Here is a 27848-nt window from a genome sequence, read left to right on the forward strand (position 1 = left end):
ATCAGAAGCATTGGTGGTTCACTCAGTTCAAAACCTCCACAAATTAAGTTTAAAATCTCCACTACAGATTGGTAAAAACTGCTGAAACTTAGTCAAAAAGTCACCATCAGAAGCATTGGTGGTTCAGTGGTAGAATTCTCTCCTGCCACGCGGGATACCCGGGTCCGATTCCCGGCCAATGCATATCTATGAGCTTTCGAGGACACAAAGTTTAAAACCTCCTGAAATTATGTTCAAAATCTTGAGTAAAGGTTTGTAAAAACTGCTGAAACTTAGTCAAAAAATCCCCATCAGAAGCATTGGTGGTTCAGTGGTAGAATTCTCGCCTGCCACGCGGGAGACCCGGGTCCGATTCCCGGCCAATGCAGATCAATGGATTTTTGAGGTCACAAAGTTTAAAACTTCCAGATAATAAGTTTAAAATCTCCAGTACAGATTGTTTAAAACTGCTGAAACTATGTCAAAATTCACCATCAGAAGCATTGGTGGTTCACTCAGTTCAAAACCTCCAGAAATTAAGTTTAAAATCTCCACTACAGATTGGTAAAAACTGCTGAAACTTAGTCAAAAGTCACCATCAGAAGCATTGGTGGTTCACTCAGTTCAAAACCTCCAGAAATTAAGTTTAAAATCTCCACTACAGATTGGTAAAAACTGCTGAAACTTAGTAAAAAAGTCTCCATCAGAAGCATTGGTGGTTCAGTGGTAGAATTCTCGCCTGCCACGCGGGAGACCCGGGTCCGATTCCCGGCCAATGCAGATCAATGGATTTTTGAGGTCACAAAGTTTAAAACTTCCAGATAATAAGTTTAAAATCTCCAGTACAGATTGTTTAAAACTGCTGAAACTATGTCAAAATTCACCATGAGAAGCATTGGTGGTTCACTCAGTTCAAAACCTCCACAAATTAAGTTTAAAATCTCCACTACAGATTGGTAAAAACTGCTGAAATTTAGTCAAAAGTCACCATCAGAAGCATTGGTGGTTCACTCAGTTCAAAACCTCCACAAATTAAGTTTAAAATCTCCACTACAGATTGGTAAAAACTGCTGAAACTTAGTCAAAAAGTCACCATCAGAAGCATTGGTGGTTCAGTGGTAGAATTCTCGCCTGCCACGCGGGAGACCCGGGTCCGATTCCCGGCCAATGCAGATCAATGGATTTTTGAGGTCACAAAGTTTAAAACCTCCAGAAATTAAGTTTAAAATCTCCAGTACAGATTAGTTAAAACTGCTGAAACTTAGTCAAAAAGTCACCATCAGAAGCATTGGTGGTTCAGTGGTAGAATTCTCGCCTGCCACGCGGGAGACCCGGGTCCGATTCCCGGCCAATGCATATCAATGAGCTTTCGAGGACACAAAGTTTAAAACCTCCTGAAATTGTGTTCAAAATCTTGAGCAAAGATTTGTAAAAACTGTTGAAACTTAGTCAAAAGTCACCATCAGAAGCATTGGTGGTTCACTCAGTTCAAAACCTCCACAAATTAAGTTTAAAATCTCCAGTACAGATTGGTAAAAACTGCTGAAACTTAGTCAAAAAGTCACCATCAGAAGCATTGGTGGTTCAGTGGTAGAATTCTCGCCTGCCACGCGGGAGACCCGGGTCCGATTCCCGGCCAATGCATATCTATGAGCTTTTCGAGGACACAAAGTTTAAAACCTCCTGAAATTATGTTCAAAATCTTGAGTAAAGGTTTGTAAAAACTGCTGAAACTTAGTCAAAAAGTCACCATCAGAAGCATCGGTGGTTCACTCAGTTCAAAACCTCCACAAATTAAGTTTAAAATCTCCAGTACAGATTGGTAAAAACTGCTGAAACTTAGTCAAAATGTCACCATCAGAAGCATTGGTGGTTCACTCAGTTCAAAACCTCCACAAATTAAGTTTAAAATCTCCACTACAGATTGGTAAAAACTGCTGAAACTTAGCCAAAAAGTCACCATCAGAAGCATTGGTGGTTCAGTGGTAGAATTCTCGCCTGCCACGCGGGAGACCCGGGTCCGATTCCCGCCCAATGCATATCTATGAGCTTTTCGAGGACACAAAGTTTAAAACCTCCTGAAATTATGTTCAAAATCTTGAGTAAAGGTTTGTAAAAACTGCTGAAACTTAGTCAAAAAGTCACCATCAGAAGCATTGGTGGTTCACTCAGTTCAAAACCTCCACAAATTAAGTTTAAAATCTCCAGTACAGATTGGTAAAAACTGCTGAAACTTAGTCAAAATGTCACCATCAGAAGCATTGGTGGTTCACTCAGTTCAAAACCTCCAGAAATTAAGTTTAAAACCTCCACTACAGATTGGTAAAAACTGCTGAAATTTAGTCAAAAAGTCACCATCAGAAGTATTGGTGGTTCAGTGGTAGAATTCTCGCCTGCCACGCGGGAGACCCGGGTCCGATTCCCGGCCAATGCAGATCAATGGATTTTTGAGGTCACAAAGCTTAAAACCTCCACAAATTAAGTTTAAAATCTCCACTGCAGATTGGTAAAAACTGCTGAAACTTAGTCAAAAAGTCACCATCAGAAGCATTGGTGGTTCAGTGGTAGAATTCTCGCCTGCCACGCGGGAGACCCGGGTCCGATTCCCGGCCAATGCATATCAATGAGCTTTTGAGGACACAAAGTATAAAACCTCCTGAAATTATGTTCAAAATCTTGAGTAAAGATTTGTAAAAACTGTTGAAACTTAGTCAAAAGTCACCATCAGAAGCATTGGTGGTTCACTCAGTTCAAAACCTCCACAAATTAAGTTTAAAATCTCCACTACAGATTGGTAAAAACTGCTGAAACTTAGTCAAAAAGTCACCATCAGAAGCATTGGTGGTTCAGTGGTAGAATTCTCGCCTGCCACGCGGGAGACCCGGGTCCGATTCCCGCCCAATGCATATCTATGAGCTTTTCGAGGACACAAAGTTTAAAACATCCTGAAATTATGTTCAAAATCTTGAGTAAAGGTTTGTAAAAACTGCTGAAACTTAGTCAAAAAGTCACCATCAGAAGCATTGGTGGTTCAGTGGTAGAATTCTCGCCTGCCACGCGGGAGACCCGGGTCCGATTCCCGGCCAATGCAGATCAATGGATTTTTGAGGTCACAAAGCTTAAAACCTCCACAAATTAAGTTTAAAATCTCCAGTACAGATTGTTTAAAACTGCTGAAACTATGTCAAAATTCACCATCAGAAGCATTGGTGGTTCACTCAGTTCAAAACCTCCAGAAATTAAGTTTAAAATCTCCACTACAGATTGGTAAAAACTGCTGAAACTTAGTCAAAAGTCACCATCAGAAGCATTGGTGGTTCACTCAGTTTAAAACCTCCACAAATTAAGTTTAAAATCTCCACTACAGATTGGTAAAAACTGCTGAAACTTAGTCAAAAAGTCACCATCAGAAGCATTGGTGGTTCAGTGGTAGAATTCTCGCCTGCCACGCGGGAGACCCGGGTCCGATTCCCGGCCAATGCATATCAATGAGCTTTTGAGGACACAAAGTTCAAAACCTCCAGAAATTAAATTCAAAATTTCCAGTACAGATTGGTAAAATCTGTTGAAACTTAGTCAAAAGTCACCATCAGAAACATTGGTGGTTCACTCAGTTCAAAACCTCCACAAATTAAGTTTAAAATCTCCAGTACAGATTGGTAAAAACTGCTGAAACTTAGTCAAAAAGTCACCATCAGAAGCATTGCTGGTTCAGTGGTAGAATTCTCGCCTGCCACGCGGGATACCCGGGTCCGATTCCCGGCCAATGCATATCTATGAGCTTTCGAGGACACAAAGTTTAAAACCTCCTGAAATTATGTTCAAAATCTTGAGTAAAGGTTTGTAAAAACTGCTGAAACTTAGTAAAAAAATCCCCATCAGAAGCATTGGTGGTTCAGTGGTAGAATTCTCGCCTGCCACGCGGGAGACCCGGGTCCGATTCCCGGCCAATGCATATCTATGAGCTTTCGAGGACACAAAGTTTAAAACCTCCTGAAATTATGTTCAAAATCTTGAGTAAAGGTTTGTAAAAACTGCTGAAACTTAGTCAAAAAATTGCCATCAGAAGCATTGGTGGTTCACTCAGTTCAAAACCTCCACAAATTAAGTTTAAAATCTCCAGTACAGATTGGTAAAATCTGTTGAAACTTAGTCAAAAGTCACCATCAGAAGCATTGGTGGTTCACTCAATTCAAAACCTCCACAAATTAAGTTTAAAATCTCCAGTACAGATTGGTAAAAACTGCTGAAACTTAGTCAAAAAGTCACCATCAGAAGCATTGGTGGTTCACTCAGTTCAAAACCTCCACAAATTAAGTTTAAAATCTCCAGTACAGATTGGTAAAAACTGCTGAAACTTAGTCAAAAAATCCCCATCAGAAGCATTGGTGGTTCAGTGGTAGAATTCTCGCCTGCCACGCGGGAGACCCGGGTCCGATTCCCGGCCAATGCAGATCAATGGATTTTTGAGGTCACAAAGTTTAAAACTTCCAGATAATAAGTTTAAAATCTCCAGTACAGATTGTTTAAAACTGCTGAAACTATGTCAAAATTCACCATGAGAAGCATTGGTGGTTCACTCAGTTCAAAACCTCCAGAAATTAAGTTTAAAATCTCCACTACAGATTGGTAAAAACTGCTGAAATTTAGTCAAAAGTCACCATCAGAAGCATTGGTGGTTCACTCAGTTCAAAACCTCCACAAATTAAGTTTAAAATCTCCACTACAGATTGGTAAAAACTGCTGAAACTTAGTCAAAAAGTCACCATCAGAAGCATTGGTGGTTCAGTGGTAGAATTCTCGCCTGCCACGCGGGATACCCGGGTCCGATTCCCGGCCAATGCATATCTATGAGCTTTCGAGGACACAAAGTTTAAAACCTCCTGAAATTATGTTCAAAATCTTGAGTAAAGGTTTGTAAAAACTGCTGAAACTTAGTCAAAAAATCCCCATCAGAAGCATTGGTGGTTCAGTGGTAGAATTCTCGCCTGCCACGCGGGAGACCCGGGTCCGATTCCCGGCCAATGCAGATCAATGGATTTTTGAGGTCACAAAGTTTAAAACTTCCAGATAATAAGTTTAAAATCTCCAGTACAGATTGTTTAAAACTGCTGAAACTATGTCAAAATTCACCATGAGAAGCATTGGTGGTTCACTCAGTTCAAAACCTCCAGAAATTAAGTTTAAAATCTCCACTACAGATTGGTAAAAACTGCTGAAATTTAGTCAAAAGTCACCATCAGAAGCATTGGTGGTTCACTCAGTTCAAAACCTCCACAAATTAAGTTTAAAATCTCCACTACAGATTGGTAAAAACTGCTGAAACTTAGTCAAAAAGTCACCATCAGAAGCATTGGTGGTTCAGTGGTAGAATTCTCGCCTGCCACGCGGGATACCCGGGTCCGATTCCCGGCCAATGCATATCTATGAGCTTTCGAGGACACAAAGTTTAAAACTTCCAGATAATAAGTTTAAAATCTCCAGTACAGATTGTTTAAAACTGCTGAAACTATGTCAAAATTCACCATGAGAAGCATTGGTGGTTCACTCAGTTCAAAACCTCCAGAAATTAAGTTTAAAATCTCCACTACAGATTGGTAAAAACTGCTGAAATTTAGTCAAAAGTCACCATCAGAAGCATTGGTGGTTCACTCAGTTCAAAACCTCCACAAATTAAGTTTAAAATCTCCACTACAGATTGGTAAAAACTGCTGAAACTTAGTCAAAAAGTCACCATCAGAAGCATTGGTGGTTCAGTGGTAGAATTCTCGCCTGCCACGCGGGATACCCGGGTCCGATTCCCGGCCAATGCATATCTATGAGCTTTCGAGGACACAAAGTTTAAAACCTCCTGAAATTATGTTCAAAATCTTGAGTAAAGGTTTGTAAAAACTGCTGAAACTTAGTCAAAAAATCCCCATCAGAAGCATTGGTGGTTCAGTGGTAGAATTCTCGCCTGCCACGCGGGAGACCCGGGTCCGATTCCCGGCCAATGCAGATCAATGGATTTTTGAGGTCACAAAGTTTAAAACTTCCAGATAATAAGTTTAAAATCTCCAGTACAGATTGTTTAAAACTGCTGAAACTATGTCAAAATTCACCATGAGAAGCATTGGTGGTTCAGTGGTAGAATTCTCGCCTGCCACGCGGGAGACCCGGGTCCGATTCCCGGCCAATGCATATCTATGAGCTTTCGAGGACACAAAGTTTAAAACCTCCTGAAATTATGTTCAAAATCTTGAGTAAAGGTTTGTAAAAACTGCTGAAACTTAGTCAAAAGTCACCATCAGAGGCATTGGTGGTTCAGTGGGAGAATTCTCGCCTGCCACGCGGGAGACCCGGGTCCGATTTCCGGCCAATGCAGATCAATGGATTTTTGAGGTCACAAAGTTTAAAACCTCCACAAATTAAGTTTAAAATCTCCACTACAGATTGGTAAAAACTGCTGAAATTTAGTCAAAAGTCACCATCAGAAGCATTGGTGGTTCACTCAGTTCAAAACCTCCACAAATTAAGTTTAAAATCTCCACTACAGATTGGTAAAAACTGCTGAAACTTAGTCAAAAAGTCACCATCAGAAGCATTGGTGGTTCAGTGGTAGAATTCTCGCCTGCCACGCGGGATACCCGGGTCCGATTCCCGGCCAATGCATATCTATGAGCTTTCGAGGACACAAAGTTTAAAACTTCCAGATAATAAGTTTAAAATCTCCAGTACAGATTGTTTAAAACTGCTGAAACTATGTCAAAATTCACCATGAGAAGCATTGGTGGTTCACTCAGTTCAAAACCTCCAGAAATTAAGTTTAAAATCTCCACTACAGATTGGTAAAAACTGCTGAAATTTAGTCAAAAGTCACCATCAGAAGCATTGGTGGTTCACTCAGTTCAAAACCTCCACAAATTAAGTTTAAAATCTCCACTACAGATTGGTAAAAACTGCTGAAACTTAGTCAAAAAGTCACCATCAGAAGCATTGGTGGTTCAGTGGTAGAATTCTCGCCTGCCACGCGGGATACCCGGGTCCGATTCCCGGCCAATGCATATCTATGAGCTTTCGAGGACACAAAGTTTAAAACCTCCTGAAATTATGTTCAAAATCTTGAGTAAAGGTTTGTAAAAACTGCTGAAACTTAGTCAAAAAATCCCCATCAGAAGCATTGGTGGTTCAGTGGTAGAATTCTCGCCTGCCACGCGGGAGACCCGGGTCCGATTCCCGGCCAATGCAGATCAATGGATTTTTGAGGTCACAAAGTTTAAAACTTCCAGATAATAAGTTTAAAATCTCCAGTACAGATTGTTTAAAACTGCTGAAACTATGTCAAAATTCACCATGAGAAGCATTGGTGGTTCACTCAGTTCAAAACCTCCAGAAATTAAGTTTAAAATCTCCACTACAGATTGGTAAAAACTGCTGAAATTTAGTCAAAAGTCACCATCAGAAGCATTGGTGGTTCACTCAGTTCAAAACCTCCACAAATTAAGTTTAAAATCTCCACTACAGATTGGTAAAAACTGCTGAAACTTAGTCAAAAAGTCACCATCAGAAGCATTGGTGGTTCAGTGGTAGAATTCTCTCCTGCCACGCGGGATACCCGGGTCCGATTCCCGGCCAATGCATATCTATGAGCTTTCGAGGACACAAAGTTTAAAACCTCCTGAAATTATGTTCAAAATCTTGAGTAAAGGTTTGTAAAAACTGCTGAAACTTAGTCAAAAAATCCCCATCAGAAGCATTGGTGGTTCAGTGGTAGAATTCTCGCCTGCCACGCGGGAGACCCGGGTCCGATTCCCGGCCAATGCAGATCAATGGATTTTTGAGGTCACAAAGTTTAAAACTTCCAGATAATAAGTTTAAAATCTCCAGTACAGATTGTTTAAAACTGCTGAAACTATGTCAAAATTCACCATCAGAAGCATTGGTGGTTCACTCAGTTCAAAACCTCCAGAAATTAAGTTTAAAATCTCCACTACAGATTGGTAAAAACTGCTGAAACTTAGTCAAAAGTCACCATCAGAAGCATTGGTGGTTCACTCAGTTCAAAACCTCCAGAAATTAAGTTTAAAATCTCCACTACAGATTGGTAAAAACTGCTGAAACTTAGTAAAAAAGTCTCCATCAGAAGCATTGGTGGTTCAGTGGTAGAATTCTCGCCTGCCACGCGGGAGACCCGGGTCCGATTCCCGGCCAATGCAGATCAATGGATTTTTGAGGTCACAAAGTTTAAAACCTCCAGAAATTAAGTTTAAAATCTCCAGTACAGATTAGTTAAAACTGCTGAAACTTAGTCAAAAAGTCACCATCAGAAGCATTGGTGGTTCAGTGGTAGAATTCTCGCCTGCCACGCGGGAGACCCGGGTCCGATTCCCGGCCAATGCATATCAATGAGCTTTCGAGGACACAAAGTTTAAAACCTCCTGAAATTAAGTTTAAAATCTCCAGTACAGATTGGTTAAAACTGCTGAAACTTAGTCAAAAAATCCCCATCAGAAGCATTGGTGGTTCAGTGGTAGAATTCTCGCCTGCCACGCGGGAGACCCGGGTCCGATTCCCGGCCAATGCATATCTATGAGCTTTCGAGGACACAAAGTTTAAAACCTCCTGAAATTATGTTCAAAATCTTGAGTAAAGGTTTGTAAAAACTGCTGAAACTTAGTCAAAAAATCCCCATCAGAAGCATTGGTGGTTCAGTGGTAGAATTCTCGCCTGCCACGCGGGAGACCCGGGTCCGATTCCCGGCCAATGCATATCAATAAGCTTTTGAGGACACAAAGTTCAAAACCTCCAGAAATTAAATTAAAAATTTACAATACAGATTGGTAAAATCTGTTGAAACTTAGTCAAAAGTCACCATCAGAAGCATTGGTGGTTCAGTGGTAGAATTCTCGCCTGCCACGCGGGAGACCCGGGTCCGATTCCCGGCCAATGCATATCAATGAGCTTTTGAGGACACAAAGTTCAAAACCTCCAGAAATTAAATTCAAAATTTCCAGTACAGATTGGTAAAATCTGTTGAAACTTAGTCAAAAGTCACCATCAGAAGCATTGGTGGTTCAGTGGTAGAATTCTCGCCTGCCACGCGGGAGACCCGGGTCCGATTCCCGGCCAATGCAAATCAATGGATTTTTGAGGTCACAAAGTTTAAAACCTCCACAAATTAAGTTTAAAATCTCCACTACAGATTGGTAAAAACTGCTGAAACTTAGTCAAAAAGTCACCATCAGAAGCATTGGTGGTTCAGTGGTAGAATTCTCGCCTGCCACGCGGGAGACCCGGGTCCGATTCCCGGCCAATGCATATCAATGAGCTTTTGAGGACACAAAGTTCAAAACCTCCAGAAATTAAATTCAAAATTTCCAGTACAGATTGGTAAGAACTGCTGAAACTTAGTCAAAAAGTCACCATCAGAAGCATTGGTGGTTCAGTGGTAGAATTCTCGCCTGCCACGCGGGAGACCCGGGTCCGATTCCCGGCCAATGCATATCAATAAGCTTTTGAGGACACAAAGTTCAAAACCTCCAGAAATTAAATTCTAAATTTACAATACAGATTGGTAAAATCTGTTGAAACTTAGTCAAAAGTCACCATCAGAAGCAATGGTGGTTCACTCAGTTCAAAACCTCCACAAATTAAGTTTAAAATCTCCAGTACAGATTGGTAAAAACTGCTGAAACTTAGTCAAAAAGTCACCATCAGAAGCATTGGTGGTTCAGTGGTAGAATTCTCGCCTGCTACGCGGGAGACCCGGGTCCGATTCCCGGCCAATGCATATCAATGAGCTTTCGAGGACACAAAGTTTAAAACCTCCTGAAATTGTGTTCAAAATCTTGAGCAAAGATTTGTAAAAACTGTTGAAACTTAGTCAAAAGTCACCATCAGAAGCATTGGTGGTTCACTCAGTTCAAAACCTCCACAAATTAAGTTTAAAATCTCCAGTACAGATTGGTAAAAACTGCTGAAACTTAGTCAAAAAGTCACCATCAGAAGCATTGGTGGTTCAGTGGTAGAATTCTCGCCTGCCACGCGGGAGACCCGGGTCCGATTCCCGGCCAATGCAGATCAATGGGATTTTGAGGTCACAAAGTTTAAAACCTCCACAAATTAAGTTTAAAATCTCCACTACAGATTGGTAAAAACTGCTGAAACTTAGTCAAAAAGTCACCATCAGAAGCATTGGTGGTTCAGTGGTAGAATTCTCGCCTGCCACGCGGGAGACCCGGGTCCGATTCCCGGCCAATGCATATCAATGAGCTTTCGAGGACACAAAGTTTAAAACCTCCTGAAATTAAGTTTAAAATCTCCAGTACAGATTGGTTAAAACTGCTGAAACTTAGTCAAAAGTCACCATCAGTAGCATTGGTGGTTCAGTGGTAGAATTCTCGCCTGCCACGCGGGAGACCCGGGTCCGATTCCCGGCCAATGCATATCAATAAGCTTTTGAGGACACAAAGTTCAAAACCTCCAGAAATTAAATTCAAAATTTACAAAACAGATTGGTAAAATCTGTTGAAACTTAGTCAAAAGTCACCATCAGAAGCAATGGTGGTTCACTCAGTTCAAAACCTCCACAAATTAAGTTTAAAATCTCCAGTACAGATTGGTAAAAACTGCTGAAACTTAGTCAAAAAGTCACCATCAGAAGCATTGGTGGTTCAGTGGTAGAATTCTCGCCTGCTACGCGGGAGACCCGGGTCCGATTCCCGGCCAATGCATATCAATGAGCTTTCGAGGACACAAAGTTTAAAACCTCCTGAAATTGTGTTCAAAATCTTGAGCAAAGATTTGTAAAAACTGTTGAAACTTAGTCAAAAGTCACCATCAGAAGCATTGGTGGTTCACTCAGTTCAAAACCTCCACAAATTAAGTTTAAAATCTCCAGTACAGATTGGTAAAAACTGCTGAAACTTAGTCAAAAAGTCACCATCAGAAGCATTGGTGGTTCAGTGGTAGAATTCTCGCCTGCCACGCGGGAGACCCGGGTCCGATTCCCGGCCAATGCAGATCAATGGGATTTTGAGGTCACAAAGTTTAAAACCTCCACAAATTAAGTTTAAAATCTCCACTACAGATTGGTAAAAACTGCTGAAACTTAGTCAAAAAGTCACCATCAGAAGCATTGGTGGTTCAGTGGTAGAATTCTCGCCTGCCACGCGGGAGACCCGGGTCCGATTCCCGGCCAATGCATATCAATGAGCTTTCGAGGACACAAAGTTTAAAACCTCCTGAAATTAAGTTTAAAATCTCCAGTACAGATTGGTTAAAACTGCTGAAACTTAGTCAAAAAGTCACCATCAGTAGCATTGGTGGTTCAGTGGTAGAATTCTCGCCTGCCACGCGGGAGACCCGGGTCCGATTCCCGGCCAATGCATATCAATGAGCCTTTGAGGACACAAAGTTCAAAACCTCCAGAAATTAAATTCAAAATTTCCAGTACAGATTGGTTAAAATCTGTTGAAACTTAGTCAAAAGTCACCATCAGAAGCATTGGTGGTTCACTCAGTTCAAAACCTCCAGAAATTAAGTTTAAAATCTCCACTACAGATTGGTAAAAACTGCTGAAACTTAGTCAAAAAGTCTCCATCAGAAGCATTGGTGGCTCAGTGGTAGAATTCTCGCCTGCCACGCGGGAGACCCGGGTCCGATTCCCGGCCAATGCAGATCAATGGATTTTTGAGGTCACAAAGTTTAAAACCTCCTGAAATTATGTTCAAAATCTTGAGTAAAGGTTTGTAAAAACTGCTGAAACTTAGTCAAAAAGTCACCATCAGAAGCATTGGTGGTTCAGTGGTAGAATTCTCGCCTGCCACGCGGGAGACCCGGGTCCGATTCCCGGCCAATGCATATCTATGAGCTTTCGAGGACACAAAGTTTAAAACCTCCTGAAATTATGTTCAAAATCTTGAGTAAAGGTTTGTAAAAACTGCTGAAACTTAGTCAAAAAATCCCCATCAGAAGCATTGGTGGTTCAGTGGTAGAATTCTCGCCTGCCACGCGGGAGACCCGGGTCCGATTCCCGGCCAATGCATATCAATAAGCTTTTGAGGACACAAAGTTCAAAACCTCCAGAAATTAAATTAAAAATTTACAATACAGATTGGTAAAATCTGTTGAAACTTAGTCAAAAGTCACCATCAGAAGCAATGGTGGTTCACTCAGTTCAAAACCTCCACAAATGAAGTTTAAAATCTCCAGTACAGATTGGTAAAAACTGCTGAAACTTAGTCAAAAAGTCACCATCAGAAGCATTGGTGGTTCAGTGGTAGAATTCTCGCCTGCCACGCGGGAGACCCGGGTCCGATTCCCGGCCAATGCATATCAATGAGCTTTCGAGGACACAAAGTTTAAAACCTCCTGAAATTAAGTTTAAAATCTCCAGTACAGATTAGTTAAAACTGCTGAAACTTAGTCAAAAAGTCACCATCAGAAGCATTGGTGGTTCAGTGGTAGAATTCTCGCCTGCCACGCGGGAGACCCGGGTCCGATTCCCGGCCAATGCATATCAATGAGCTTTTGAGGACACAAAGTTCAAAACCTCCAGAAATTAAATTCAAAATTTCCAGTACAGATTGGTAAAATCTGTTGAAACTTAGTCAAAAGTCACCATCAGAAGCATTGGTGGTTCAGTGGTAGAATTCTCGCCTGCCACGCGGGAGACCCGGGTCCGATTCCCGGCCAATGCAGATCAATGGATTTTTGAGGTCACAAAGTTTAAAACTTCCAGATAATAAGTTTAAAATCTCCAGTACAGATTGTTTAAAACTGCTGAAACTATGTCAAAATTCACCATCAGAAGCATTGGTGGTTCACTCAGTTCAAAACCTCCAGAAATTAAGTTTAAAATCTCCACTACAGATTGGTAAAAACTGCTGAAACTTAGTCAAAAGTCACCATCAGAAGCATTGGTGGTTCACTCAGTTTAAAACCTCCACAAATTAAGTTTAAAATCTCCACTACAGATTGGTAAAAACTGCTGAAACTTAGTCAAAAAGTCACCATCAGAAGCATTGGTGGTTCAGTGGTAGAATTCTCGCCTGCCACGCGGGAGACCCGGGTCCGATTCCCGGCCAATGCATATCAATAAGCTTTTGAGGACACAAAGTTCAAAACCTCCAGAAATTAAATTCAAAATTTACAATACAGATTGGTAAAATCTGTTGAAACTTAGTCAAAAGTCACCATCAGAAGCAATGGTGGTTCACTCAGTTCAAAACCTCCACAAATTAAGTTTAAAATCTCCAGTACAGATTGGTAAAAACTGCTGAAACTTAGTCAAAAAGTCACCATCAGAAGCATTGGTGGTTCAGTGGTAGAATTCTCGCCTGCTACGCGGGAGACCCGGGTCCGATTCCCGGCCAATGCATATCAATGAGCTTTCGAGGACACAAAGTTTAAAACCTCCTGAAATTGTGTTCAAAATCTTGAGCAAAGATTTGTAAAAACTGTTGAAACTTAGTCAAAAGTCACCATCAGAAGCATTGGTGGTTCACTCAGTTCAAAACCTCCACAAATTAAGTTTAAAATCTCCAGTACAGATTGGTAAAAACTGCTGAAACTTAGTCAAAAAGTCACCATCAGAAGCATTGGTGGTTCAGTGGTAGAATTCTCGCCTGCCACGCGGGAGACCCGGGTCCGATTCCCGGCCAATGCAGATCAATGGGATTTTGAGGTCACAAAGTTTAAAACCTCCACAAATTAAGTTTAAAATCTCCACTACAGATTGGTAAAAACTGCTGAAACTTAGTCAAAAAGTCACCATCAGAAGCATTGGTGGTTCAGTGGTAGAATTCTCGCCTGCCACGCGGGAGACCCGGGTCCGATTCCCGGCCAATGCATATCAATGAGCTTTCGAGGACACAAAGTTTAAAACCTCCTGAAATTAAGTTTAAAATCTCCAGTACAGATTGGTTAAAACTGCTGAAACTTAGTCAAAAAGTCACCATCAGTAGCATTGGTGGTTCAGTGGTAGAATTCTCGCCTGCCACGCGGGAGACCCGGGTCCGATTCCCGGCCAATGCATATCAATGAGCCTTTGAGGACACAAAGTTCAAAACCTCCAGAAATTAAATTCAAAATTTCCAGTACAGATTGGTTAAAATCTGTTGAAACTTAGTCAAAAGTCACCATCAGAAGCATTGGTGGTTCACTCAGTTCAAAACCTCCAGAAATTAAGTTTAAAATCTCCACTACAGATTGGTAAAAACTGCTGAAACTTAGTCAAAAAGTCTCCATCAGAAGCATTGGTGGCTCAGTGGTAGAATTCTCGCCTGCCACGCGGGAGACCCGGGTCCGATTCCCGGCCAATGCAGATCAATGGATTTTTGAGGTCACAAAGTTTAAAACCTCCTGAAATTATGTTCAAAATCTTGAGTAAAGGTTTGTAAAAACTGCTGAAACTTAGTCAAAAAGTCACCATCAGAAGCATTGGTGGTTCAGTGGTAGAATTCTCGCCTGCCACGCGGGAGACCCGGGTCCGATTCCCGGCCAATGCATATCTATGAGCTTTCGAGGACACAAAGTTTAAAACCTCCTGAAATTATGTTCAAAATCTTGAGTAAAGGTTTGTAAAAACTGCTGAAACTTAGTCAAAAAATCCCCATCAGAAGCATTGGTGGTTCAGTGGTAGAATTCTCGCCTGCCACGCGGGAGACCCGGGTCCGATTCCCGGCCAATGCATATCAATAAGCTTTTGAGGACACAAAGTTCAAAACCTCCAGAAATTAAATTAAAAATTTACAATACAGATTGGTAAAATCTGTTGAAACTTAGTCAAAAGTCACCATCAGAAGCAATGGTGGTTCACTCAGTTCAAAACCTCCACAAATGAAGTTTAAAATCTCCAGTACAGATTGGTAAAAACTGCTGAAACTTAGTCAAAAAGTCACCATCAGAAGCATTGGTGGTTCAGTGGTAGAATTCTCGCCTGCCACGCGGGAGACCCGGGTCCGATTCCCGGACAATGCATATCAATGAGCTTTCGAGGACACAAAGTTTAAAACCTCCTGAAATTAAGTTTAAAATCTCCAGTACAGATTAGTTAAAACTGCTGAAACTTAGTCAAAAAGTCACCATCAGAAGCATTGGTGGTTCAGTGGTAGAATTCTCGCCTGCCACGCGGGAGACCCGGGTCCGATTCCCGGCCAATGCATATCAATGAGCTTTTGAGGACACAAAGTTCAAAACCTCCAGAAATTAAATTCAAAATTTCCAGTACAGATTGGTAAAATCTGTTGAAACTTAGTCAAAAGTCACCATCAGAAGCATTGGTGGTTCAGTGGTAGAATTCTCGCCTGCCACGCGGGAGACCCGGGTCCGATTCCCGGCCAATGCAGATCAATGGATTTTTGAGGTCACAAAGTTTAAAACCTCCACAAATTAAGTTTAAAATCTCCACTACAGATTGGTAAAAACTGCTGAAACTTAGTCAAAAAGTCACCATCAGAAGCATTGGTGGTTCAGTGGTAGAATTCTCGCCTGCCACGCGGGAGACCCGGGTCCGATTCCCGGCCAATGCATATCAATGAGCTTTTGAGGACACAAAGTTCAAAACCTCCAGAAATTAAATTCAAAATTTCCAGTACAGATTGGTAAGAACTGCTGAAACTTAGTCAAAAAGTTACCATCAGAAGCATTGGTGGTTCAGTGGTAGAATTCTCGCCTGCCACGCGGGAGACCCGGGTCCGATTCCCGGCTAATGCATATCAATAAGCTTTTGAGGACACAAAGTTCAAAACCTCCAGAAATTAAATTCAAAATTTACAATACAGATTGGTAAAATCTGTTGAAACTTAGTCAAAAGTCACCATCAGAAGCAATGGTGGTTCACTCAGTTCAAAACCTCCACAAATTAAGTTTAAAATCTCCAGTACAGATTGGTAAAAACTGCTGAAACTTAGTCAAAAAGTCACCATCAGAAGCATTGGTGGTTCAGTGGTAGAATTCTCGCCTGCTACGCGGGAGACCCGGGTCCGATTCCCGGCCAATGCATATCAATGAGCTTTCGAGGACACAAAGTTTAAAACCTCCTGAAATTGTGTTCAAAATCTTGAGCAAAGATTTGTAAAAACTGTTGAAACTTAGTCAAAAGTCACCATCAGAAGCATTGGTGGTTCACTCAGTTCAAAACCTCCACAAATTAAGTTTAAAATCTCCACTACATATTGGTAAAAACTCCTGAAACTTAGTCAAAAAGTCACCATCAGAAGCATTGGTGGTTCAGTGGTAGAATTCTCGCCTGCCACGCGGGAGACCCGGGTCCGATTCCCGGCCAATGCATATCTATGAGCTTTCGAGGACACAAAGTTTAAAACCTCCTGAAATTATGTTCAAAATCTTGAGTAAAGGTTTGTAAAAACTGCTGAAACTTAGTCAAAAAATCCCCATCAGAAGCATTGGTGGTTCAGTGGTAGAATTCTCGCCTGCCACGCGGGAGACCCGGGTCCGATTCCCGGCCAATGCATATCAATAAGCTTTTGAGGACACAAAGTTCAAAACCTCCAGAAATTAAATTAAAAATTTACAATACAGATTGGTAAAATCTGTTGAAACTTAGTCAAAAGTCACCATCAGAAGCAATGGTGGTTCACTCAGTTCAAAACCTCCACAAATGAAGTTTAAAATCTCCAGTACAGATTGGTAAAAACTGCTGAAACTTAGTCAAAAAGTCACCATCAGAAGCATTGGTGGTTCAGTGGTAGAATTCTCGCCTGCCACGCGGGAGACCCGGGTCCGATTCCCGGCCAATGCATATCAATGAGCTTTCGAGGACACAAAGTTTAAAACCTCCTGAAATTAAGTTTAAAATCTCCAGTACAGATTAGTTAAAACTGCTGAAACTTAGTCAAAAAGTCACCATCAGAAGCATTGGTGGTTCAGTGGTAGAATTCTCGCCTGCCACGCGGGAGACCCGGGTCCGATTCCCGGCCAATGCATATCAATGAGCTTTTGAGGACACAAAGTTCAAAACCTCCAGAAATTAAATTCAAAATTTCCAGTACAGATTGGTAAGAACTGCTGAAACTTAGTCAAAAAGTTACCATCAGAAGCATTGGTGGTTCAGTGGTAGAATTCTCGCCTGCCACGCGGGAGACCCGGGTCCGATTCCCGGCCAATGCATATCAATAAGCTTTTGAGGACACAAAGTTCAAAACCTCCAGAAATTAAATTCAAAATTTACAATACAGATTGGTAAAATCTGTTGAAACTTAGTCAAAAGTCACCATCAGAAGCAATGGTGGTTCACTCAGTTCAAAACCTCCACAAATTAAGTTTAAAATCTCCAGTACAGATTGGTAAAAACTGCTGAAACTTAGTCAAAAAGTCACCATCAGAAGCATTGGTGGTTCAGTGGTAGAATTCTCGCCTGCTACGCGGGAGACCCGGGTCCGATTCCCGGCCAATGCATATCAATGAGCTTTCGAGGACACAAAGTTTAAAACCTCCTGAAATTGTGTTCAAAATCTTGAGCAAAGATTTGTAAAAACTGTTGAAACTTAGTCAAAAGTCACCATCAGAAGCATTGGTGGTTCACTCAGTTCAAAACCTCCACAAATTAAGTTTAAAATCTCCAGTACAGATTGGTAAAAACTGCTGAAACTTAGTCAAAAAGTCACCATCAGAAGCATTGGTGGTTCAGTGGTAGAATTCTCGCCTGCTACGCGGGAGACCCGGGTCCGATTCCCGGCCAATGCATATCTATGAGCTTTCGAGGACACAAAGTTTAAAACCTCCTGAAATTATGTTCAAAATCTTGAGTAAAGGTTTGTAAAAACTGCTGAAACTTAGTCAAAAAATCCCCATCAGAAGCATTGGTGGTTCAGTGGTAGAATTCTCGCCTGCCACGCGGGAGACCCGGGTCCGATTCCCGGCCAATGCATATCAATAAGCTTTTGAGGACACAAAGTTCAAAACATCCAGAAATTAAATTCAAAATTTACAATACAGATTGGTAAAATCTGTTGAAACTTAGTCAAAAGTCACCATCAGAAGCAATGGTGGTTCACTCAGTTCAAAACCTCCACAAATGAAGTTTAAAATCTCCAGTACAGATTGGTAAAAACTGCTGAAACTTAGTCAAAAAGTCACCATCAGAAGCATTGGTGGTTCAGTGGTAGAATTCTCGCCTGCCACGCGGGAGACCCGGGTCCGATTCCCGGCCAATGCATATCAATGAGCTTTCGAGGACACAAAGTTTAAAACCTCCAGAAATTATGTTCAAAATCTTGAGTAAAGGTTTGTAAAAACTGCTGAAACTTAGTCAAAAAATCCCCATCAGAAGCATTGGTGGTTCAGTGGTAGAATTCTCGCCTGCCACGCGGGAGACCCGGGTCCGATTCCCGGCCAATGCATATCTATGAGCTTTCGAGGACACAAAGTTTAAAACCTCCTGAAATTATGTTCAAAATCTTGAGTAAAGGTTTGTAAAAACTGCTGAAACTTAGTCAAAAAATCCCCATCAGAAGCATTGGTGGTTCAGTGGTAGAATTCTCGCCTGCCACGCGGGAGACCCGGGTCCGATTCCCGGCCAATGCATATCAATAAGCTTTTGAGGACACAAAGTTCAAAACCTCCAGAAATTAAATTCAAAATTTACAATACAGATTGGTAAAATCTGTTGAAACTTAGTCAAAAGTCACCATCAGAAGCAATGGTGGTTCACTCAGTTCAAAACCTCCACAAATTAAGTTTAAAATCTCCAGTACAGATTGGTAAAAACTGCTGAAACTTAGTCAAAAAGTCACCATCAGAAGCATTGGTGGTTCAGTGGTAGAATTCTCGCCTGCTACGCGGGAGACCCGGGTCCGATTCCCGGCCAATGCATATCAATGAGCTTTCGAGGACACAAAGTTTAAAACCTCCTGAAATTGTGTTCAAAATCTTGAGCAAAGATTTGTAAAAACTGTTGAAACTTAGTCAAAAGTCACCATCAGAAGCATTGGTGGTTCACTCAGTTCAAAACCTCCACAAATTAAGTTTAAAATCTCCACTACATATTGGTAAAAACTCCTGAAACTTAGTCAAAAAGTCACCATCAGAAGCATTGGTGGTTCAGTGGTAGAATTCTCGCCTGCCACGCGGGAGACCCGGGTCCGATTCCCGGCCAATGCATATCTATGAGCTTTCGAGGACACAAAGTTTAAAACCTCCTGAAATTATGTTCAAAATCTTGAGTAAAGGTTTGTAAAAACTGCTGAAACTTAGTCAAAAAATCCCCATCAGAAGCATTGGTGGTTCAGTGGTAGAATTCTCGCCTGCCACGCGGGAGACCCGGGTCCGATTCCCGGCCAATGCATATCAATAAGCTTTTGAGGACACAAAGTTCAAAACCTCCAGAAATTAAATTAAAAATTTACAATACAGATTGGTAAAATCTGTTGAAACTTAGTCAAAAGTCACCATCAGAAGCAATGGTGGTTCACTCAGTTCAAAACCTCCACAAATGAAGTTTAAAATCTCCAGTACAGATTGGTAAAAACTGCTGAAACTTAGTCAAAAAGTCACCATCAGAAGCATTGGTGGTTCAGTGGTAGAATTCTCGCCTGCCACGCGGGAGACCCGGGTCCGATTCCCGGCCAATGCATATCAATGAGCTTTCGAGGACACAAAGTTTAAAACCTCCTGAAATTAAGTTTAAAATCTCCAGTACAGATTAGTTAAAACTGCTGAAACTTAGTCAAAAAGTCACCATCAGAAGCATTGGTGGTTCAGTGGTAGAATTCTCGCCTGCCACGCGGGAGACCCGGGTCCGATTCCCGGCCAATGCATATCAATGAGCTTTTGAGGACACAAAGTTCAAAACCTCCAGAAATTAAATTCAAAATTTCCAGTACAGATTGGTAAGAACTGCTGAAACTTAGTCAAAAAGTTACCATCAGAAGCATTGGTGGTTCAGTGGTAGAATTCTCGCCTGCCACGCGGGAGACCCGGGTCCGATTCCCGGCCAATGCATATCAATAAGCTTTTGAGGACACAAAGTTCAAAACCTCCAGAAATTAAATTCAAAATTTACAATACAGATTGGTAAAATCTGTTGAAACTTAGTCAAAAGTCACCATCAGAAGCAATGGTGGTTCACTCAGTTCAAAACCTCCACAAATTAAGTTTAAAATCTCCAGTACAGATTGGTAAAAACTGCTGAAACTTAGTCAAAAAGTCACCATCAGAAGCATTGGTGGTTCAGTGGTAGAATTCTCGCCTGCTACGCGGGAGACCCGGGTCCGATTCCCGGCCAATGCATATCAATGAGCTTTCGAGGACACGAAGTTTAAAACCTCCTGAAATTGTGTTCAAAATCTTGAGCAAAGATTTGTAAAAACTGTTGAAACTTAGTCAAAAGTCACCATCAGAAGCATTGGTGGTTCACTCAGTTCAAAACCTCCACAAATTAAGTTTAAAATCTCCAGTACAGATTGGTAAAAACTGCTGAAACTTAGTCAAAAAGTCACCATCAGAAGCATTGGTGGTTCAGTGGTAGAATTCTCGCCTGCTACGCGGGAGACCCGGGTCCGATTCCCGGCCAATGCATATCTATGAGCTTTCGAGGACACAAAGTTTAAAACCTCCTGAAATTATGTTCAAAATCTTGAGTAAAGGTTTGTAAAAACTGCTGAAACTTAGTCAAAAAATCCCCATCAGAAGCATTGGTGGTTCAGTGGTAGAATTCTCGCCTGCCACGCGGGAGACCCGGGTCCGATTCCCGGCCAATGCATATCAATAAGCTTTTGAGGACACAAGGTTCAAAACATCCAGAAATTAAATTCAAAATTTACAATACAGATTGGTAAAATCTGTTGAAACTTAGTCAAAAGTCACCATCAGAAGCAATGGTGGTTCACTCAGTTCAAAACCTCCACAAATGAAGTTTAAAATCTCCAGTACAGATTGGTAAAAACTGCTGAAACTTAGTCAAAAAGTCACCATCAGAAGCATTGGTGGTTCAGTGGTAGAATTCTCGCCTGCCACGCGGGAGACCCGGGTCCGATTCCCGGCCAATGCATATCAATGAGCTTTCGAGGACACAAAGTTTAAAACCTCCAGAAATTAAATTCAAAATTTCCAGTACAGATTGGTAAGAACTGCTGAAACTTAGTCAAAAAGTTACCATCAGAAGCATTGGTGGTTCAGTGGTAGAATTCTCGCCTGCCACGCGGGAGACCCGGGTCCGATTCCCGGCCAATGCATATCAATAAGCTTTTGAGGACACAAAGTTCAAAACCTCCAGAAATTAAATTCAAAATTTACAATACAGATTGGTAAAATCTGTTGAAACTTAGTCAAAAGTCACCATCAGAAGCATTGGTGGTTCACTCAGTTCAAAACCTCCAGAAATTAAGTTTAAAATCTCCACTACAGATTGGTAAAAACTGCTGAAACTTAGTCAAAAAGTCTCCATCAGAAGCATTGGTGGTTCAGTGGTAGAATTCTCGCCTGCCACGCGGGAGACCCGGGTCCGATTCCCGGCCAATGCAGATCAATGGATTTTTGAGGTCACAAAGTTTAAAACTTCCAGATAATAAGTTTAAAATCTCCAGTACAGATTGTTTAAAACTGCTGAAACTATGTCAAAATTCACCATGAGAAGCATTGGTGGTTCACTCAGTTCAAAACCTCCAGAAATTAAGTTTAAAATCTCCACTACAGATTGGTAAAAACTGCTGAAACTTAGTCAAAAAGTCACCATCAGAAGCATTGGTGGTTCAGTGGTAGAATTCTCGCCTGCCACGCGGGAGACCCGGGTCCGATTCCCGGCCAATGCAAATCAATGGATTTTTGAGGTCACAAAGTTTAAAACCTCCACAAATTAAGTTTAAAATCTCCACTACAGATTGGTAAAAACTGCTGAAACTTAGTCAAAAAGTCACCATCAGAAGCATTGGTGGTTCAGTGGTAGAATTCTCGCCTGCCACGCGGGAGACCCGGGTCCGATTCCCGGCCAATGCATATCAATGAGCTTTTGAGGACACAAAGTTCAAAACCTCCAGAAATTAAATTCAAAATTTCCAGTACAGATTGGTAAGAACTGCTGAAACTTAGTCAAAAAGTCACCATCAGAAGCATTGGTGGTTCAGTGGTAGAATTCTCGCCTGCCACGCGGGAGACCCGGGTCCGATTCCCGGCCAATGCATATCAATAAGCTTTTGAGGACACAAAGTTCAAAACCTCCAGAAATTAAATTCTAAATTTACAATACAGATTGGTAAAATCTGTTGAAACTTAGTCAAAAGTCACCATCAGAAGCAATGGTGGTTCACTCAGTTCAAAACCTCCACAAATTAAGTTTAAAATCTCCAGTACAGATTGGTAAAAACTGCTGAAACTTAGTCAAAAAGTCACCATCAGAAGCATTGGTGGTTCAGTGGTAGAATTCTCGCCTGCTACGCGGGAGACCCGGGTCCGATTCCCGGCCAATGCATATCAATGAGCTTTCGAGGACACAAAGTTTAAAACCTCCTGAAATTGTGTTCAAAATCTTGAGCAAAGATTTGTAAAAACTGTTGAAACTTAGTCAAAAGTCACCATCAGAAGCATTGGTGGTTCACTCAGTTCAAAACCTCCACAAATTAAGTTTAAAATCTCCAGTACAGATTGGTAAAAACTGCTGAAACTTAGTCAAAAAGTCACCATCAGAAGCATTGGTGGTTCAGTGGTAGAATTCTCGCCTGCCACGCGGGAGACCCGGGTCCGATTCCCGGCCAATGCAGATCAATGGGATTTTGAGGTCACAAAGTTTAAAACCTCCACAAATTAAGTTTAAAATCTCCACTACAGATTGGTAAAAACTGCTGAAACTTAGTCAAAAAGTCACCATCAGAAGCATTGGTGGTTCAGTGGTAGAATTCTCGCCTGCCACGCGGGAGACCCGGGTCCGATTCCCGGCCAATGCATATCAATGAGCTTTCGAGGACACAAAGTTTAAAACCTCCTGAAATTAAGTTAAAATCTCCAGTACAGATTGGTTAAAACTGCTGAAACTTAGTCAAAAGTCACCATCAGTAGCATTGGTGGTTCAGTGGTAGAATTCTCGCCTGCCACGCGGGAGACCCGGGTCCGATTCCCGGCCAATGCATATCAATAAGCTTTTGAGGACACAAAGTTCAAAACCTCCAGAAATTAAATTCAAAATTTACAAAACAGATTGGTAAAATCTGTTGAAACTTAGTCAAAAGTCACCATCAGAAGCAATGGTGGTTCACTCAGTTCAAAACCTCCACAAATTAAGTTTAAAATCTCCAGTACAGATTGGTAAAAACTGCTGAAACTTAGTCAAAAAGTCACCATCAGAAGCATTGGTGGTTCAGTGGTAGAATTCTCGCCTGCTACGCGGGAGACCCGGGTCCGATTCCCGGCCAATGCATATCAATGAGCTTTCGAGGACACAAAGTTTAAAACCTCCTGAAATTGTGTTCAAAATCTTGAGCAAAGATTTGTAAAAACTGTTGAAACTTAGTCAAAAGTCACCATCAGAAGCATTGGTGGTTCACTCAGTTCAAAACCTCCACAAATTAAGTTTAAAATCTCCAGTACAGATTGGTAAAAACTGCTGAAACTTAGTCAAAAAGTCACCATCAGAAGCATTGGTGGTTCAGTGGTAGAATTCTCGCCTGCCACGCGGGAGACCCGGGTCCGATTCCCGGCCAATGCAGATCAATGGGATTTTGAGGTCACAAAGTTTAAAACCTCCACAAATTAAGTTTAAAATCTCCACTACAGATTGGTAAAAACTGCTGAAACTTAGTCAAAAAGTCACCATCAGAAGCATTGGTGGTTCAGTGGTAGAATTCTCGCCTGCCACGCGGGAGACCCGGGTCCGATTCCCGGCCAATGCATATCAATGAGCTTTCGAGGACACAAAGTTTAAAACCTCCTGAAATTAAGTTTAAAATCTCCAGTACAGATTGGTTAAAACTGCTGAAACTTAGTCAAAAAGTCACCATCAGTAGCATTGGTGGTTCAGTGGTAGAATTCTCGCCTGCCACGCGGGAGACCCGGGTCCGATTCCCGGCCAATGCATATCAATGAGCCTTTGAGGACACAAAGTTCAAAACCTCCAGAAATTAAATTCAAAATTTCCAGTACAGATTGGTTAAAATCTGTTGAAACTTAGTCAAAAGTCACCATCAGAAGCATTGGTGGTTCACTCAGTTCAAAACCTCCAGAAATTAAGTTTAAAATCTCCACTACAGATTGGTAAAAACTGCTGAAACTTAGTCAAAAAGTCTCCATCAGAAGCATTGGTGGCTCAGTGGTAGAATTCTCGCCTGCCACGCGGGAGACCCGGGTCCGATTCCCGGCCAATGCAGATCAATGGATTTTTGAGGTCACAAAGTTTAAAACCTCCTGAAATTATGTTCAAAATCTTGAGTAAAGGTTTGTAAAAACTGCTGAAACTTAGTCAAAAAGTCACCATCAGAAGCATTGGTGGTTCAGTGGTAGAATTCTCGCCTGCCACGCGGGAGACCCGGGTCCGATTCCCGGCCAATGCATATCTATGAGCTTTCGAGGACACAAAGTTTAAAACCTCCTGAAATTATGTTCAAAATCTTGAGTAAAGGTTTGTAAAAACTGCTGAAACTTAGTCAAAAAATCCCCATCAGAAGCATTGGTGGTTCAGTGGTAGAATTCTCGCCTGCCACGCGGGAGACCCGGGTCCGATTCCCGGCCAATGCATATCAATAAGCTTTTGAGGACACAAAGTTCAAAACCTCCAGAAATTAAATTAAAAATTTACAATACAGATTGGTAAAATCTGTTGAAACTTAGTCAAAAGTCACCATCAGAAGCAATGGTGGTTCACTCAGTTCAAAACCTCCACAAATGAAGTTTAAAATCTCCAGTACAGATTGGTAAAAACTGCTGAAACTTAGTCAAAAAGTCACCATCAGAAGCATTGGTGGTTCAGTGGTAGAATTCTCGCCTGCCACGCGGGAGACCCGGGTCCGATTCCCGGCCAATGCATATCAATGAGCTTTCGAGGACACAAAGTTTAAAACCTCCTGAAATTAAGTTTAAAATCTCCAGTACAGATTAGTTAAAACTGCTGAAACTTAGTCAAAAAGTCACCATCAGAAGCATTGGTGGTTCAGTGGTAGAATTCTCGCCTGCCACGCGGGAGACCCGGGTCCGATTCCCGGCCAATGCATATCAATGAGCTTTTGAGGACACAAAGTTCAAAACCTCCAGAAATTAAATTCAAAATTTCCAGTACAGATTGGTAAAATCTGTTGAAACTTAGTCAAAAGTCACCATCAGAAGCATTGGTGGTTCAGTGGTAGAATTCTCGCCTGCCACGCGGGAGACCCGGGTCCGATTCCCGGCCAATGCAGATCAATGGATTTTTGAGGTCACAAAGTTTAAAACTTCCAGATAATAAGTTTAAAATCTCCAGTACAGATTGTTTAAAACTGCTGAAACTATGTCAAAATTCACCATCAGAAGCATTGGTGGTTCACTCAGTTCAAAACCTCCAGAAATTAAGTTTAAAATCTCCACTACAGATTGGTAAAAACTGCTGAAACTTAGTCAAAAGTCACCATCAGAAGCATTGGTGGTTCACTCAGTTTAAAACCTCCACAAATTAAGTTTAAAATCTCCACTACAGATTGGTAAAAACTGCTGAAACTTAGTCAAAAAGTCACCATCAGAAGCATTGGTGGTTCAGTGGTAGAATTCTCGCCTGCCACGCGGGAGACCCGGGTCCGATTCCCGGCCAATGCATATCAATAAGCTTTTGAGGACACAAAGTTCAAAACCTCCAGAAATTAAATTCAAAATTTACAATACAGATTGGTAAAATCTGTTGAAACTTAGTCAAAAGTCACCATCAGAAGCAATGGTGGTTCACTCAGTTCAAAACCTCCACAAATTAAGTTTAAAATCTCCAGTACAGATTGGTAAAAACTGCTGAAACTTAGTCAAAAAGTCACCATCAGAAGCATTGGTGGTTCAGTGGTAGAATTCTCGCCTGCTACGCGGGAGACCCGGGTCCGATTCCCGGCCAATGCATATCAATGAGCTTTCGAGGACACAAAGTTTAAAACCTCCTGAAATTGTGTTCAAAATCTTGAGCAAAGATTTGTAAAAACTGTTGAAACTTAGTCAAAAGTCACCATCAGAAGCATTGGTGGTTCACTCAGTTCAAAACCTCCACAAATTAAGTTTAAAATCTCCAGTACAGATTGGTAAAAACTGCTGAAACTTAGTCAAAAAGTCACCATCAGAAGCATTGGTGGTTCAGTGGTAGAATTCTCGCCTGCCACGCGGGAGACCCGGGTCCGATTCCCGGCCAATGCAGATCAATGGGATTTTGAGGTCACAAAGTTTAAAACCTCCACAAATTAAGTTTAAAATCTCCACTACAGATTGGTAAAAACTGCTGAAACTTAGTCAAAAAGTCACCATCAGAAGCATTGGTGGTTCAGTGGTAGAATTCTCGCCTGCCACGCGGGAGACCCGGGTCCGATTCCCGGCCAATGCATATCAATGAGCTTTCGAGGACACAAAGTTTAAAACCTCCTGAAATTAAGTTTAAAATCTCCAGTACAGATTGGTTAAAACTGCTGAAACTTAGTCAAAAAGTCACCATCAGTAGCATTGGTGGTTCAGTGGTAGAATTCTCGCCTGCCACGCGGGAGACCCGGGTCCGATTCCCGGCCAATGCATATCAATGAGCCTTTGAGGACACAAAGTTCAAAACCTCCAGAAATTAAATTCAAAATTTCCAGTACAGATTGGTTAAAATCTGTTGAAACTTAGTCAAAAGTCACCATCAGAAGCATTGGTGGTTCACTCAGTTCAAAACCTCCAGAAATTAAGTTTAAAATCTCCACTACAGATTGGTAAAAACTGCTGAAACTTAGTCAAAAAGTCTCCATCAGAAGCATTGGTGGCTCAGTGGTAGAATTCTCGCCTGCCACGCGGGAGACCCGGGTCCGATTCCCGGCCAATGCAGATCAATGGATTTTTGAGGTCACAAAGTTTAAAACCTCCTGAAATTATGTTCAAAATCTTGAGTAAAGGTTTGTAAAAACTGCTGAAACTTAGTCAAAAAGTCACCATCAGAAGCATTGGTGGTTCAGTGGTAGAATTCTCGCCTGCCACGCGGGAGACCCGGGTCCGATTCCCGGCCAATGCATATCTATGAGCTTTCGAGGACACAAAGTTTAAAACCTCCTGAAATTATGTTCAAAATCTTGAGTAAAGGTTTGTAAAAACTGCTGAAACTTAGTCAAAAAATCCCCATCAGAAGCATTGGTGGTTCAGTGGTAGAATTCTCGCCTGCCACGCGGGAGACCCGGGTCCGATTCCCGGCCAATGCATATCAATAAGCTTTTGAGGACACAAAGTTCAAAACCTCCAGAAATTAAATTAAAAATTTACAATACAGATTGGTAAAATCTGTTGAAACTTAGTCAAAAGTCACCATCAGAAGCAATGGTGGTTCACTCAGTTCAAAACCTCCACAAATGAAGTTTAAAATCTCCAGTACAGATTGGTAAAAACTGCTGAAACTTAGTCAAAAAGTCACCATCAGAAGCATTGGTGGTTCAGTGGTAGAATTCTCGCCTGCCACGCGGGAGACCCGGGTCCGATTCCCGGCCAATGCATATCAATGAGCTTTCGAGGACACAAAGTTTAAAACCTCCTGAAATTAAGTTTAAAATCTCCAGTACAGATTAGTTAAAACTGCTGAAACTTAGTCAAAAAGTCACCATCAGAAGCATTGGTGGTTCAGTGGTAGAATTCTCGCCTGCCACGCGGGAGACCCGGGTCCGATTCCCGGCCAATGCATATCAATGAGCTTTTGAGGACACAAAGTTCAAAACCTCCAGAAATTAAATTCAAAATTTCCAGTACAGATTGGTAAAATCTGTTGA

General features: G+C 41.6%; 1 protein-coding gene and 60 non-coding genes across 61 annotated transcripts in view; 60 read left to right on the plus strand and 1 right to left on the minus strand.

The window, feature by feature from the left end:
• lrrc75bb (leucine rich repeat containing 75Bb) overlaps positions 1–27848 on the minus strand; it is a 108854-nt gene that overhangs the window by 15971 nt on the left and 65035 nt on the right. The window lies entirely within an intron of this gene.
• On the plus strand, positions 297–367 carry trnag-gcc (transfer RNA glycine (anticodon GCC)). The gene has a single exon. It is a non-coding gene; the product is annotated as a tRNA-Gly (tRNA).
• Positions 689–759, plus strand: trnag-gcc (transfer RNA glycine (anticodon GCC)). The gene has a single exon. It is a non-coding gene; the product is annotated as a tRNA-Gly (tRNA).
• Positions 1081–1151, plus strand: trnag-gcc (transfer RNA glycine (anticodon GCC)). Its single transcript has one exon. It is a non-coding gene; the product is annotated as a tRNA-Gly (tRNA).
• Positions 1265–1335, plus strand: trnag-gcc (transfer RNA glycine (anticodon GCC)). The gene has a single exon. It is a non-coding gene; the product is annotated as a tRNA-Gly (tRNA).
• On the plus strand, positions 1553–1623 carry trnag-gcc (transfer RNA glycine (anticodon GCC)). The gene has a single exon. It is a non-coding gene; the product is annotated as a tRNA-Gly (tRNA).
• Positions 2527–2597, plus strand: trnag-gcc (transfer RNA glycine (anticodon GCC)). The gene has a single exon. It is a non-coding gene; the product is annotated as a tRNA-Gly (tRNA).
• On the plus strand, positions 3000–3070 carry trnag-gcc (transfer RNA glycine (anticodon GCC)). The gene has a single exon. It is a non-coding gene; the product is annotated as a tRNA-Gly (tRNA).
• trnag-gcc (transfer RNA glycine (anticodon GCC)) lies at positions 3392–3462 on the plus strand. Its single transcript has one exon. It is a non-coding gene; the product is annotated as a tRNA-Gly (tRNA).
• On the plus strand, positions 12222–12292 carry trnag-gcc (transfer RNA glycine (anticodon GCC)). The gene has a single exon. It is a non-coding gene; the product is annotated as a tRNA-Gly (tRNA).
• Positions 12406–12476, plus strand: trnag-gcc (transfer RNA glycine (anticodon GCC)). The gene has a single exon. It is a non-coding gene; the product is annotated as a tRNA-Gly (tRNA).
• trnag-gcc (transfer RNA glycine (anticodon GCC)) lies at positions 12589–12659 on the plus strand. Its single transcript has one exon. It is a non-coding gene; the product is annotated as a tRNA-Gly (tRNA).
• trnag-gcc (transfer RNA glycine (anticodon GCC)) lies at positions 12981–13051 on the plus strand. Its single transcript has one exon. It is a non-coding gene; the product is annotated as a tRNA-Gly (tRNA).
• On the plus strand, positions 13557–13627 carry trnag-gcc (transfer RNA glycine (anticodon GCC)). The gene has a single exon. It is a non-coding gene; the product is annotated as a tRNA-Gly (tRNA).
• trnag-gcc (transfer RNA glycine (anticodon GCC)) lies at positions 13741–13811 on the plus strand. Its single transcript has one exon. It is a non-coding gene; the product is annotated as a tRNA-Gly (tRNA).
• trnag-gcc (transfer RNA glycine (anticodon GCC)) lies at positions 13925–13995 on the plus strand. The gene has a single exon. It is a non-coding gene; the product is annotated as a tRNA-Gly (tRNA).
• Positions 14398–14468, plus strand: trnag-gcc (transfer RNA glycine (anticodon GCC)). Its single transcript has one exon. It is a non-coding gene; the product is annotated as a tRNA-Gly (tRNA).
• Positions 14582–14652, plus strand: trnag-gcc (transfer RNA glycine (anticodon GCC)). Its single transcript has one exon. It is a non-coding gene; the product is annotated as a tRNA-Gly (tRNA).
• Positions 15054–15124, plus strand: trnag-gcc (transfer RNA glycine (anticodon GCC)). The gene has a single exon. It is a non-coding gene; the product is annotated as a tRNA-Gly (tRNA).
• trnag-gcc (transfer RNA glycine (anticodon GCC)) lies at positions 15237–15307 on the plus strand. The gene has a single exon. It is a non-coding gene; the product is annotated as a tRNA-Gly (tRNA).
• trnag-gcc (transfer RNA glycine (anticodon GCC)) lies at positions 15421–15491 on the plus strand. The gene has a single exon. It is a non-coding gene; the product is annotated as a tRNA-Gly (tRNA).
• trnag-gcc (transfer RNA glycine (anticodon GCC)) lies at positions 16181–16251 on the plus strand. Its single transcript has one exon. It is a non-coding gene; the product is annotated as a tRNA-Gly (tRNA).
• trnag-gcc (transfer RNA glycine (anticodon GCC)) lies at positions 16365–16435 on the plus strand. Its single transcript has one exon. It is a non-coding gene; the product is annotated as a tRNA-Gly (tRNA).
• trnag-gcc (transfer RNA glycine (anticodon GCC)) lies at positions 16653–16723 on the plus strand. The gene has a single exon. It is a non-coding gene; the product is annotated as a tRNA-Gly (tRNA).
• Positions 16837–16907, plus strand: trnag-gcc (transfer RNA glycine (anticodon GCC)). Its single transcript has one exon. It is a non-coding gene; the product is annotated as a tRNA-Gly (tRNA).
• On the plus strand, positions 17021–17091 carry trnag-gcc (transfer RNA glycine (anticodon GCC)). The gene has a single exon. It is a non-coding gene; the product is annotated as a tRNA-Gly (tRNA).
• trnag-gcc (transfer RNA glycine (anticodon GCC)) lies at positions 17781–17851 on the plus strand. The gene has a single exon. It is a non-coding gene; the product is annotated as a tRNA-Gly (tRNA).
• On the plus strand, positions 18069–18139 carry trnag-gcc (transfer RNA glycine (anticodon GCC)). The gene has a single exon. It is a non-coding gene; the product is annotated as a tRNA-Gly (tRNA).
• On the plus strand, positions 18253–18323 carry trnag-gcc (transfer RNA glycine (anticodon GCC)). Its single transcript has one exon. It is a non-coding gene; the product is annotated as a tRNA-Gly (tRNA).
• On the plus strand, positions 18437–18507 carry trnag-gcc (transfer RNA glycine (anticodon GCC)). Its single transcript has one exon. It is a non-coding gene; the product is annotated as a tRNA-Gly (tRNA).
• On the plus strand, positions 19013–19083 carry trnag-gcc (transfer RNA glycine (anticodon GCC)). Its single transcript has one exon. It is a non-coding gene; the product is annotated as a tRNA-Gly (tRNA).
• Positions 19197–19267, plus strand: trnag-gcc (transfer RNA glycine (anticodon GCC)). The gene has a single exon. It is a non-coding gene; the product is annotated as a tRNA-Gly (tRNA).
• Positions 19485–19555, plus strand: trnag-gcc (transfer RNA glycine (anticodon GCC)). The gene has a single exon. It is a non-coding gene; the product is annotated as a tRNA-Gly (tRNA).
• On the plus strand, positions 19669–19739 carry trnag-gcc (transfer RNA glycine (anticodon GCC)). Its single transcript has one exon. It is a non-coding gene; the product is annotated as a tRNA-Gly (tRNA).
• Positions 19853–19923, plus strand: trnag-gcc (transfer RNA glycine (anticodon GCC)). The gene has a single exon. It is a non-coding gene; the product is annotated as a tRNA-Gly (tRNA).
• Positions 20613–20683, plus strand: trnag-gcc (transfer RNA glycine (anticodon GCC)). Its single transcript has one exon. It is a non-coding gene; the product is annotated as a tRNA-Gly (tRNA).
• Positions 20901–20971, plus strand: trnag-gcc (transfer RNA glycine (anticodon GCC)). Its single transcript has one exon. It is a non-coding gene; the product is annotated as a tRNA-Gly (tRNA).
• On the plus strand, positions 21085–21155 carry trnag-gcc (transfer RNA glycine (anticodon GCC)). The gene has a single exon. It is a non-coding gene; the product is annotated as a tRNA-Gly (tRNA).
• On the plus strand, positions 21373–21443 carry trnag-gcc (transfer RNA glycine (anticodon GCC)). Its single transcript has one exon. It is a non-coding gene; the product is annotated as a tRNA-Gly (tRNA).
• Positions 21661–21731, plus strand: trnag-gcc (transfer RNA glycine (anticodon GCC)). Its single transcript has one exon. It is a non-coding gene; the product is annotated as a tRNA-Gly (tRNA).
• Positions 21845–21915, plus strand: trnag-gcc (transfer RNA glycine (anticodon GCC)). Its single transcript has one exon. It is a non-coding gene; the product is annotated as a tRNA-Gly (tRNA).
• trnag-gcc (transfer RNA glycine (anticodon GCC)) lies at positions 22029–22099 on the plus strand. The gene has a single exon. It is a non-coding gene; the product is annotated as a tRNA-Gly (tRNA).
• On the plus strand, positions 22605–22675 carry trnag-gcc (transfer RNA glycine (anticodon GCC)). The gene has a single exon. It is a non-coding gene; the product is annotated as a tRNA-Gly (tRNA).
• Positions 22789–22859, plus strand: trnag-gcc (transfer RNA glycine (anticodon GCC)). Its single transcript has one exon. It is a non-coding gene; the product is annotated as a tRNA-Gly (tRNA).
• Positions 22971–23041, plus strand: trnag-gcc (transfer RNA glycine (anticodon GCC)). The gene has a single exon. It is a non-coding gene; the product is annotated as a tRNA-Gly (tRNA).
• trnag-gcc (transfer RNA glycine (anticodon GCC)) lies at positions 23547–23617 on the plus strand. Its single transcript has one exon. It is a non-coding gene; the product is annotated as a tRNA-Gly (tRNA).
• Positions 23731–23801, plus strand: trnag-gcc (transfer RNA glycine (anticodon GCC)). Its single transcript has one exon. It is a non-coding gene; the product is annotated as a tRNA-Gly (tRNA).
• On the plus strand, positions 23915–23985 carry trnag-gcc (transfer RNA glycine (anticodon GCC)). Its single transcript has one exon. It is a non-coding gene; the product is annotated as a tRNA-Gly (tRNA).
• Positions 24388–24458, plus strand: trnag-gcc (transfer RNA glycine (anticodon GCC)). The gene has a single exon. It is a non-coding gene; the product is annotated as a tRNA-Gly (tRNA).
• On the plus strand, positions 24572–24642 carry trnag-gcc (transfer RNA glycine (anticodon GCC)). The gene has a single exon. It is a non-coding gene; the product is annotated as a tRNA-Gly (tRNA).
• trnag-gcc (transfer RNA glycine (anticodon GCC)) lies at positions 24860–24930 on the plus strand. Its single transcript has one exon. It is a non-coding gene; the product is annotated as a tRNA-Gly (tRNA).
• On the plus strand, positions 25044–25114 carry trnag-gcc (transfer RNA glycine (anticodon GCC)). Its single transcript has one exon. It is a non-coding gene; the product is annotated as a tRNA-Gly (tRNA).
• Positions 25227–25297, plus strand: trnag-gcc (transfer RNA glycine (anticodon GCC)). The gene has a single exon. It is a non-coding gene; the product is annotated as a tRNA-Gly (tRNA).
• Positions 25619–25689, plus strand: trnag-gcc (transfer RNA glycine (anticodon GCC)). The gene has a single exon. It is a non-coding gene; the product is annotated as a tRNA-Gly (tRNA).
• Positions 26195–26265, plus strand: trnag-gcc (transfer RNA glycine (anticodon GCC)). The gene has a single exon. It is a non-coding gene; the product is annotated as a tRNA-Gly (tRNA).
• On the plus strand, positions 26379–26449 carry trnag-gcc (transfer RNA glycine (anticodon GCC)). Its single transcript has one exon. It is a non-coding gene; the product is annotated as a tRNA-Gly (tRNA).
• trnag-gcc (transfer RNA glycine (anticodon GCC)) lies at positions 26563–26633 on the plus strand. The gene has a single exon. It is a non-coding gene; the product is annotated as a tRNA-Gly (tRNA).
• trnag-gcc (transfer RNA glycine (anticodon GCC)) lies at positions 27036–27106 on the plus strand. Its single transcript has one exon. It is a non-coding gene; the product is annotated as a tRNA-Gly (tRNA).
• Positions 27220–27290, plus strand: trnag-gcc (transfer RNA glycine (anticodon GCC)). Its single transcript has one exon. It is a non-coding gene; the product is annotated as a tRNA-Gly (tRNA).
• Positions 27508–27578, plus strand: trnag-gcc (transfer RNA glycine (anticodon GCC)). Its single transcript has one exon. It is a non-coding gene; the product is annotated as a tRNA-Gly (tRNA).
• Positions 27692–27762, plus strand: trnag-gcc (transfer RNA glycine (anticodon GCC)). The gene has a single exon. It is a non-coding gene; the product is annotated as a tRNA-Gly (tRNA).

The sequence above is a fragment of the Triplophysa dalaica genome, chromosome 22 (assembly GCF_015846415.1).
Source record: "Triplophysa dalaica isolate WHDGS20190420 chromosome 22, ASM1584641v1, whole genome shotgun sequence".
NCBI classification, from domain to species: domain Eukaryota; kingdom Metazoa; phylum Chordata; class Actinopteri; order Cypriniformes; family Nemacheilidae; genus Triplophysa; species Triplophysa dalaica.